Source organism: Castor canadensis, chromosome 1 (genome assembly GCF_047511655.1).
Source record: "Castor canadensis chromosome 1, mCasCan1.hap1v2, whole genome shotgun sequence".
NCBI lineage: Eukaryota > Metazoa > Chordata > Mammalia > Rodentia > Castoridae > Castor > Castor canadensis.
The window spans coordinates 193,461,605-193,469,926 of NC_133386.1; the positions used below are offsets into that span (position 1 = coordinate 193,461,605).

General features: G+C 35.1%; 1 pseudogene; it reads right to left on the reverse strand.

Annotated features, from left to right (window-relative positions):
* Positions 1-5,812: 5,812 nt before the first annotated feature.
* On the reverse strand, positions 5,813-7,115 carry LOC109693752 (olfactory receptor 5AK2-like; annotated as a pseudogene).
* Between the last annotated feature and the right edge of the window lie 1,207 nt (positions 7,116-8,322).

Consider the following 8,322-nt stretch of genomic DNA (forward strand, 5'->3'; position numbering starts at 1 on the left):
AAAGACCACAAATAACCAAGGTAACACCGAGCAAAAAGAGCAATGATGGAGGTATCATAATACCCGACTTCAAACTACACTACAGAGCCATAGCAATAAAAAAGGCATGGTACTGGCATAAAAACAGATATGAAGACCAGTGGAACAGAAGACAATATGAATCCACACAGCTACGTTCACCTGATTTTTGACAAAGACGCCAAAACCATACGATGGAGAAAAGACAGCCTGTTCAACAAATGTTGCTGGGAAAACTGAATGTCTGCCTGCAGAAAACTGAAACTAGATCCATGTCTTTCACCCTGTACAAGTGTCAGCTCAAAGTGGATTAAGGACCTTAATATAAGACCTGAAACTTTGAAGCTAGTTCAGGAAAGAGCAGGGAGTAAGTTGGAATTAATAGGCAAAGGCAATGACCTCCAAAATAGAACTCAAATGACAGCAAGTAAGAGAAACGATGGACAAATGGCACTACATAAAATTAAAAAGCTTCTGCACAACAAAAGAAATGGTGACCACATTAAAGAGGCCACCCAGAGAATGGGAGAAAATCTTTGTCAGCTCTACATCTGAGACAGGATAAATACCAGAATATACAGGGAGCTCAAAAAATTAAACTCCCCAAAAATCAATGACCCAGTGAAGAAATAGGCAAATGAACTGAATGGAGCTTTATCTAAGGAAGAAATCCAAATGCCAAAAAAAAACACTTGAAGAAATGTTCAGCATCCCTGGTCACAAAGGAAATGCAAATCAAAACCACGTTAAGATTCTACCTTGCTCCTGTTTATCAAGAACATAAATGACAACAAATGTTGATAAGGATGTAGGGAAAAGGAATGAACTCTTCGTGGGAATGTAAATTAGTACAACCACTATGGAAAACAGTATGGAGTCTCCTCAAAAAACTAACAATAGACCTGACATATTATCCAGCAATTCCACCCTTAAGGATATACCCAAAGGAATGCAAATCAGGTTACAATAAAGGCACCTGCACACCCATGTTTATTATTCACAATAACTAAGCTATAGAAATAGCCAAGATGCCCCACTACTGATGAATGCATTAAGAAAATGTGATATTTATATTCAATGGAGTGTTATTCAGTCATAAAGAAGAATGAAATTTTGTCATTGCAGGTAAATAAGTGGAACTGGGGAACATCATCTTAAGTGAAGTTAGCTAGGTTCAGAAAGCCAAAAGCCACATGTTTCCTCTCACATGTGGAATATAGACCCCATATAAATACAAGCAATATTATGGAAAACAGGTCACGCTGAGGAGAGGTCACTAATGTCAGAGGGAGGGTAATAGAAGGTTAGAAAGGTGAATATGGTTGAGGTACTTTCTATACAAGAATGAATATAGCATTTTTAAACCTCTTGAAACCACCATAAGAAGGGAACTATGGTAAAAAGGAGAAAAATAGAGGAAATGAACCAATTCAAGCTATAATGCATCTATACATGGAAATGTCACAAGGAAACTCCCTGTATTACTATCGTAAACAAAAAAAATATTAATTTTTTTCTTTTATAATATAAGGAGGGCATCCCCTCCAAAGGGAGGACAGAGGATATGGGAAAAGGATGTAGTAGGGTGAACATGGTGCAATTACTGTCTACGCTTGTATGTAAATTGAAAAATAAGACTTCCAGGAATGGGGGAGGGAGAATAAAGAAAGATGGAAGGGGTGATTCAAGTTTGATATATTTGATATTGTAAGAACTTCTGTAAATGTCACAATGTACCCCCAGCACAACAATAAATTAAAGGAAAAACAAAGAAACAAAAAGAATGAGGCTCTGAATTTAAATCCCAGTACTGCAACAAAAAAAAAAAAAATAGAAGAAGAAGAAGAATCACCTCAAGTGCATGAATCTGTTCTCCATTTCTATAACAAAATATCTACAGTTGGGTAGTGCATACAGAAGAATTTTGTTCACCCCACAGTTCAGAAGGTGGCTGTAGTTCAGGCCTCCCTGGCCATCTCCTATCATGGCAAGTGACATCATAGTGGGAGCATGTGTAAAAAGGAGACAGGATGCCCAAGAATGGGGGAGGCCAGTCTTACTTTTTAATAAATACTGTCTTGTGAGAACTACCAGAGTCCCATGAGAACTAATTAATTCCTTAGGAGGCCAGTGCCCCCATTGGCTTCCCACCAAGCTCCTCCTCTTAAAGTTCCCACCAGCTCTTAACTTTGCCAAACTGGGGACCAACTTTCCAACACATGGACCCCTAGGACAGGCACTAATGTTACCAGGGACTTGGGTAGTGTGTGTAGGGATGTTGGGTATATTTTTGTCAAAGGATACAAAATTTCAGCTAGATAGGAGGATTAAGCTCAAGAGTCTATTACATAGCATAATAACCATGATTAACAACAATGGATTATGGTCTTGACAAATGCTAAGAGAATACATTTTGAATGTTCTCACAGCACAAATGGTAACTTTGGGAAGCAATACATATGTTAGTGATATTTAGTCATTCCACAATAAAACATATTTCAAAAGATCATGTTGTACAAGATAAATAAATATAATTTTGTCTGTCAATCTTTTAAAAACAATAAACTCATAAATAAATAAGAAAAATATAAAATGGACTTCAACCAAAAATAAACACTTTTATGCTGAGGATACTATAAAGTGAAAACACAACACTTGAGTAGGTGGAGATAGTTGCAAATCACATATTCAATAAAAGTATAGTATCCAAAATATTTAAAGAACACTGAAACTTCAGCGATACAAAGACAATCTAAATTTTAAAATGAAGAAGGTATCTATACATTTTTCCAAAGAAGATATATGAGTGGCTAATCAGCTCAAGAAAAGGTGCTCAGCATAATTACTAACATGCAAATAAAAACACATACCTATACTATAGTGATGTAGTAAAAATTTAGGTAATAAGTGTTAGTGAGGATGTGGAGAAATTGGACTCTCTGACATTGCTGGTGGGAATCCATGCTTCCATTTGGCACTGCTTTTGCTGCATCTCACTAATTCTGGTATGTTGTATTTCCATTTTTATTTGTCTCAATGTTTAAAAAGTTTTCCGTTTTCATTTCTTCTTTGACCCATTGGTTGTTCAAGAATGGTTTGTTTAATTTTCACAGAATTGCAAATGTCCCACAATCTTCCTCTTACTGATTTCTAAATTTATAATGTTATTGTAAATGTCAACTGTTATTGAGATGCCAATCTTCTTAAATTTGTTAAGATTTCTTTTGTGGTTTGACATCTGATTTATTCCAGAGAATGTTCTGTATAAAAATGAGAAGAAGTGTATTCTAGTTCTGTGGGGTGAAATGTACGGCATATGTTTGTTATGTGCATTAGGTCTATAGTACTGAATCCACAAGTCTGCTGTTCCTTATTGATCCTATGTATGGTAGACCTGTCTATAGTTGAAACTGGGATATTGAAGTCCCCAACTGTTATTGTATTGCTGTCCATTTTCCCTGTAGTTTTGTTAGTATCTGTTTTATGTATTTAAATGTGTTAGTGTGAATACATATTTAGCAATAATTGTATATCCTTTTCATGAATTGACCCCATTATTATCAAACATTAACTTTCTTTGTCTCTTGTGACAAATTTTTACAGAAAGTTTATTTTTTCTGATGTAAGTACAGCCACACTGCTCCATTTTGTTTATCATTTGCATGACATCACTTTTCCTATCCCTTCATTTTCAGTCTATGTATGTCCTTAGATCTAATGTGAGTCTCTTGGAGGCAACATATTGTAGGATATTATTGTTTTTAAAAAACTTACATATTTAGATTACAAAAGTTAATCTTGATGTCTTCTTTTGTGATTTGCTGAATTTTTGTAGTGGTACAATTTGATTCTTTTCAGAATATTATTTCTGTATCTACAAGAAGATTTTTGTGGTTATCAATGGCTTGCATAAAATATTTTATAGTTACACCCTAATCTAATAATTACTTAACTTCAATTGAATACTAAAGCACTACTCCTTTACTTCTTCCCATGTCTATATTTTATGCTATGAATATCACGCTTCTGAGTGACTAATGTTTTCTTTTCAATGTCATACACATTCCTACATTGTTTTTCCTGCTTGAGCAATGCCTACTGAAATATCTAATTACTGAGTATCTGACCCTGCTCCCAGATAGTATCCAAATCTAGATAGAGTCCCTGCTTCCTCAATCCATTCTTGGGTTCATTTAGCAATATCTGTACCATATAAAAAGTCCCATTCTAGACTGGACTTGGTGGTACATGCCTGTAATTCTAGCTACTTGGAAGGCAGAAGTAGGAAATTGCAGTTCAAGGCAAAGTTAGTGTGAGACCTTATCTGAAAAATAAACTAAAAAGCAAAAGATCTGGGGACATGGCCAGAGTGGTATGACACTTGCCTCATAAGCATGAGGCCTTGAGTTAAATCCCTAGTACCACAAAAAAGCCCCTTTCCCCTTTCTTACTAAGTTCCCACAGCTTCTGTAGAGTATATTCTGTACAAGCAAAACAAACCTCAATTTTAGACTCTACTAGACATGTTTAATCATCGGGTTTTATCTAAGTACATAAAGTTATTTTTCTTATTACATGATATAGCCCTTATCTAACTTGTTTTCAACTTGTTATGATACAGACTGGAAAAAATGCATTAGTATTTACTGTTGTCATTGGGTTTTATTTTTATTTGTCTTGTTTTTTCACTTTTTGATTTTGAGGAAATATTTGATACATATATTCTCTATGAACATTTCACATTTCTACACAGTCTAATTCTTTTTAGTAAAGGCCTTTATAATTATTGCATTCAAGAATTATTATAGAAGGACACATTATAGGATACTGTGGGATTGTAAATTTAGGACTATCTCCAGTAAATGAAGACTTATCCTTCCCTAGATGGAGAAGATTTGCTCACAGCTCAGAGTAGAAATAAGGTTTGTCTCAACAAACAGAGGATAAGAAGGTCACCAGCAAAGCTATGTGAGAAGAAAGTTTTCTAATTTGGTGATTTTTCTCCTGTAGTGGATGTGGGTACATGGACTGGTATCATCTAGGATCCCTCAGTATGTTTGGTTAAGAGTAGATGACTATCCCACTGTTTCCGCCTCAGCCCATGTGTTTGAACCTTTTGGAAATATTGGGAAAGATAGTGAACTCCATTCTGTCAATCCTCCCATTCACTTCCCACTGTTTTGACTGACTAATGAGATTGCAAAAAGAATTGGAGCAAGTACTCTCGGGGTTTTGGTTAACATTGCTGAATGGGTTTATATGTTATACCTACCCTATCGAATCCTATTTTATTTGTTTTCCCAATGGTGACAACCTTAGATTATAAATCCACATTTTATTTCTAGATTTTAGCCTGGAATCCTATATGTCTAATTGTTTGGAGATTAGGGATATAAAGCCCCAAATTTTGTAAATTAGTCTGCTTTGACACCAAGCTCTGTATTGGATTTTGCTTTCCTAAGATGTACACCTTTCAGCAGGTACAGCTGTGGACTAAAGTTATATTTACCAATGATAAATGCCCACATCTTCTTTACTTCTGGTAAACTTCCTAATTCCTTAGGGAAACTGTTTAGAAAAGAGAGCTCTTGGCCTCTAATATCCCAGTATATCCCAAATAAATATTTCAAATCATACTTTATAATAGCAAATAGATTAATTATAGGTAAATATGAATAGTAACAGTACCATTCAAGAGAAGAAAAGATAATCCCCTTGGTAAGTCTTCATGCTGTATATAAATGGAGTACTAAGGCAACAGTGATTATTCACTTTTCTAAAATTTGCTTTATTTTTCTTTTTGCTGGCAGGTGTTTCAGAAAAGGCTAATCAAAATGTACAAAAGCAGTATAGAAGACTTCTTTCATATGCCTTTAGAAAACACATGAATTAGTCGTTAATTTACTTAGGCGCTTGAAATATATCTCTATAACTTTCAAATGCAATTGCTTTAGTTAGGCGATGCCTTCCTGCCTATTAAACATTTGACACATCTTCTGAGACTGAGATAAACTAGAGCACTGTTGTTTTGCTTGATAAACCACCATGAAATAGAAATCAAAGTTCAAATTACAAGCACTTCTTTCCTATCCTTTTTAGGGCTGCTATCACATCTTGGTTTCTCAGACTATAGATCAAGGGGTTTAACATGGGGATAATTATGCCATAAAAAACAGACGGCACTTTTTCCTGCTCTTGAGACTCACTGGTATGATGATGTAGATACATGTAAACAAGAGTCCCATAGAAAATCATGACAGCTGTCAGGTGGGAAGCACAGGTGGAGAAGACCTTTTTCTTCCTGCAGCAGAAAACATCTTCAAAATGGCAGCCAACATACATGCATAAGAAAAGACAACAACCAACACAGTGCTCACCAAGTTAAATCCCACAAAGACTGTGAGCAGCATGATATTGAAGTGAATATTGGAGCAAGATGGGGCAAGAATTGGAGGTGCATCACAGAAAAAGTGATTGATTTCATTGGATTTGCAAAAGTTCAACGAGAAAGTAAAACCTGTGTTTACAGAACCATTTAGGAAACCCATGACATATGAACCAACTACTAGCTGAATACAGAGTCTCTGGGTCATGATGATTGGGTAGTGCAGTGGATAACAGATGGCCACATACCGGTCCACTGCCATGGCTGCTAAGACCTAAAGGTCACTGGTTGCAAAAATACCATAGACTAGTAGTTGCACCAGACATTCTATGAAGGAGATGGATTTCTTTGTCCATATGAAATTTTTCAACACCTTGGGAGTGATAGCAGAGGCGTAACAGAGATCAACAAATGCCAAGTTTTGGAGGAAAAAGTACATAGGAGTATAAAGGGAACAGTCAGTCTTGATCAGTAGGATCATCCCAACATTACCCACTAATGTGTCCACATAAGTCATTAGAAATACTATGAAGAAGATGTGCCAAGACTTGTGTTGACTAGCAAATCCCAGAAGGATGAATTCAGTCACTTGGGTGCCATTATTTTGTTCCATGAGCAGCATAGATTAAATGTTAGCTGAAAAGTTTCAAGGAAAGAAGAGTAAAGAAAGCTAAAATCATTACAATCCTTTAAGTTAGTTCAAATTTTGAAATGGTATAATATTCAGTTTCATAATAAGACAGAGAATACTTTTAGTAACATATTTGACATTGGTTTTAAAGGCTAAAACTTGAAACCCAATGCAGATAATTTTATGTACATGTTGGAGAAAGCCATGAAACAGTAGCTGTGTGCTAGGGCAAACTGATTGGTATGTCATAAATATATCAGTTATCAAAGATATAAAACATATTTAAATATAATTAGTGTTTAATTTCCTTTCTATTTTAGATAAAATGCTCCAATTTACTAAAATATCGACTTTTTGAAAATCTTGACTTGTCCTTAGTGTTCTATATGATTTTTTGCAAATTATGTCCATATTCTCATTTTGCCTTTTTCTTTGTTACTGACTTCAGTCTGGCTATCCTAGCTCATAGTCACCCAGAGTTCTCTGTGACATGTTTGGTCATATTCTTGAAGAAATTCTGAATATGTTGTGGGCCAATATTTTTGTAAAAAGTAATGAAAAGATTTCGGCATTGCCAAAGTTCTATGATAGTTTAAAATGCTCCATTTCACTTCCTGTACTCATATCATCATGAATTGGGTCAACAGATTGCCAGGTCTGGTGCTTCTCCATGGAGCATGCTTCAGTTGATCTGCCTTATAACGACTATCTTCATAATTCACCTATGTGTTTTCCTGGTGATTAAGAGCAGTTTGCCAACACCTTGTCTCTGGTAGTAGTAGCTCAGTGTGAAAATTTCTCTGGGATACAGTTTTAGAGACAAAATGTTGAATTTTGGAGTTGTATATACACATTCAACTTGACTAAGTATTGCCAGATCACTTTCCACTTTCCACTACAGAAGCGCCAGTGTACAGTGCTACTAACTGTGCTGGGATTCCTGTGTCATTAATTCCATTTAAGCATTTTTTTTTTTAACTAGCTTTCTTGCGGGGAAACGTGTGAAGTGATATCTCATTTTTATTATTTTTGCTAGTACTACTATTACTTGATCATTGTCTAATATTCTTAAAAATGTTATTCTTCTTTCCTGAAAACTAGTTGTTCATATTTTTCCTAATATTCCTATTAAGTTGATTTATAAATGTTCTTTTAAAAATTTAGTTTTAAGTCCCTTGTCAGTTTTTTTTTTATTTAACAAAGATTTTCAAACACTCTGTCATGTATTAATTTTGTTTATGGTTTCTTTTACAGACCAGAAATTATTCACCACAAAATAATAATCGAT